This window comes from Amblyomma americanum, chromosome 9, assembly GCF_052857255.1.
Source record: "Amblyomma americanum isolate KBUSLIRL-KWMA chromosome 9, ASM5285725v1, whole genome shotgun sequence".
Lineage (NCBI taxonomy): Eukaryota > Metazoa > Arthropoda > Arachnida > Ixodida > Ixodidae > Amblyomma > Amblyomma americanum.
The window spans coordinates 66,380,460-66,383,015 of NC_135505.1; the positions used below are offsets into that span (position 1 = coordinate 66,380,460).

At 54.1% G+C, this 2,556-nt stretch overlaps 1 non-coding gene across 1 annotated transcript; it reads left to right on the top strand.

The window, feature by feature from the left end:
* Positions 1-235: 235 nt before the first annotated feature.
* LOC144105775 (small subunit ribosomal RNA) lies at positions 236-2,054 on the top strand. Its single transcript, XR_013308892.1, has one exon. It is a non-coding gene; the product is annotated as a small subunit ribosomal RNA (ribosomal RNA).
* Positions 2,055-2,556: the final 502 nt, after the last annotated feature.

Sequence of the window (2,556 nt, forward strand, 5' to 3'; positions counted from 1 at the left end):
GCGGCCGCGTGCGCACTGGTGGGCGCGTTACAAATGCTTTGCTTAAGGGCGCGTGCTCTCTTGCCGCGCGGTGATAACCGGGCCTTCGGGTCGGATGCCGCAGCGAGCTCGAACGATGCACGGGCAGCGAGAGCTGCCGCGAAAAAGATGCGCGTCGCGCGCTGAGGGGTGAGAGGGGCCCCGACCGGCCGCAACAGGGCTCCCTTGAGGAGCGACAAGGGTTTGCCTATGCATCTACCTGGTTGATCCTGCCAGTAATCATATGCTTGTCTCGAAGATTAAGCCATGCATGTCTAAGTACATGCCGAAATAAGGCAAAACCGCGAATGGCTCATTAAATCAGTTATGGTTCCTTAGATCGTTTCTTTCTACTTAGAGAACTGTGGCAATTCTAGAGCTAATACATGCATTGAGCCTGAAGGCCTTTGGCTGACGGGCGCTTTTATTAGACCAAGACCCATCGGGTTCTGCCCGTACTCTGTGGTGACTCTGGATAACTTTGTGCTGATCGCATGGCCATGAGCCGGCGACGTTTCTTTCAAGTGTCTGCCTTATCAACTTTCGATGGTAGGTTACTTGCCTACCATGGTTGTTACGGGTAACGGAGAATCAGGGTTCGATTCCGGAGAGGGAGCCTGAGAAACGGCTACCACATCCAAGGAAGGCAGCAGGCGCGCAAATTACCCACTCCCGGCACGGGGAGGTAGTGACGGAAAATAACAATATGGGACTCTTTTGAGGCCCCGTAATTGAAATAAATGAGTACACTCTAAATCCTTTAACGAGGATCAATTGGAGGGCAAGTCTGGTGCCAGCAGTCGCGGTAATTCCAGCTCCAATAGCGTATACTAAAGCTGCTGTGGTTAAAAAGCTCGTAGTTGGATCTCAGTTCCAGACGAGTAGTGCATCTACCCGATGCGACGGCTCGGACTGAACATCGTGCCGGTCCTCTCTTGGTGCCCTTCATTGGTGCGTCTCGAGGAGGCCTGCGCTTTTACTTTGAAAAAATTAGAGTGCTCAACGCAGGCGAGTCGCCTGAATAAACTTGCATGGAATAATAGAACAAGACCCCGTTTCTGTTCTGATGGTTTTTGGAATACGGGGTAATGATTAAGAGGGACAGACGGGGGCATTCGTATTGCGGCGCTAGAGGTGAAATTCTTGGACCGTCGCAAGACGAACTACTGCGAAAGCATTTGCCAAGAATGTTTTCTTTGATCAAGAACGAAAGTCAGAGGTTCGAAGGCGATCAGATACCGCCCTAGTTCTGACCATAAACGATGCCAACCAGCGATCCGCCTGAGTTACTCAAATGACTCGGCGGGCAGCTTCCGGGAAACCAAAGTATTTGGGTTCCGTGGGAAGTATGGTTGCAAAGCTGAAGCTTCAAGGAATTGACGGAAGGGCACCACCAGGAGTGGAGCCTGCGGCTTAATTTGACTCAACACGGGAAAACTTACCCGGCCCGGACACTGGGAGGATTGACAGATTGAGAGCTCTTTCTTGATTCAGTGGATGGTGGTGCATGGCCGTTCTTAGTTGGTGGAGCGATTTGTCTGGTTAATTCCGATAACGAACGAGACTCTAGCCTATTAAATAGGTGCGGGGTTCCCAGCACCTTACAACCTTCTTGGAGGGACAAGCGGCTCCTAGCCGCACGAAACAGAGCAATAACAGGTCTGTGATGCCCTTAGATGTCCGGGGCCGCACGCGCGCTACTCTGAAGGAAGCAGCGTGTCTTTATCCCTGTCTGAAAAGACTGGGTAACCCGTGGAACTTCCTTCGTGATTGGGATAGGGGCTTGCAATTGTTCCCCTTGAACGAGGAATTCCCAGTAAGCGCGAGTCATAAGCTCGCGTTGATTACGTCCCTGCCCTTTGTACACACCGCCCGTCGCTACTACCGATTGAATGATTTAGTGAGGTCTTCGGACCGATGTCCGACGCGGCCTTTCGGTTGCGCCGGCCTGTTGGAAAGATGACCAAACTTGATCATTTAGAGGAAGTAAAAGTCGTAACAAGGTTTCCGTAGGTGAACCTGCGGAAGGATCATTACCGGATTGTGCTTGTCACACCCGTCGCCGCCCCCGCTTATAAGCGGGGGAAGGCCTCACCCGCGGAGTTGCGAGATTCTGATGCCGCATCTCTGCAAAAATTGTTACGCCCAGCGGAGGTCCGTCACCAAGGGAATCTCGAACGGACTGCTTCCGTGGGTTCGAACGGCGTAACGCACCAATCTGGTGGGCTTTCGGTCTTCGACACTCGTTGTCGGAGAGACTCGAACGTAGCCGGTAGGCTGGCCGAGGGAAAAGGCCGGCCCGCTGCCAAGGGAACGGCGGCGGCTGCTGCGAAGTACGAAAGGAACCGCAGCTCGCTGGCTCTCGTTAGAGTTCCGACCGAGTCGGTAGGCTGGCCGAGGGAAAGGCCGGCCCGCCGCCAAGGAAACGGCGGCGGCTGCTGCGGAGTACGAGAGGAAACGCGGCTCGCCGGCTCCGGAAAAGTAACTCTTCGCAACAACGCGCGCGAGGCGGGACGCGTGCGGCCCAGTACTTATAAG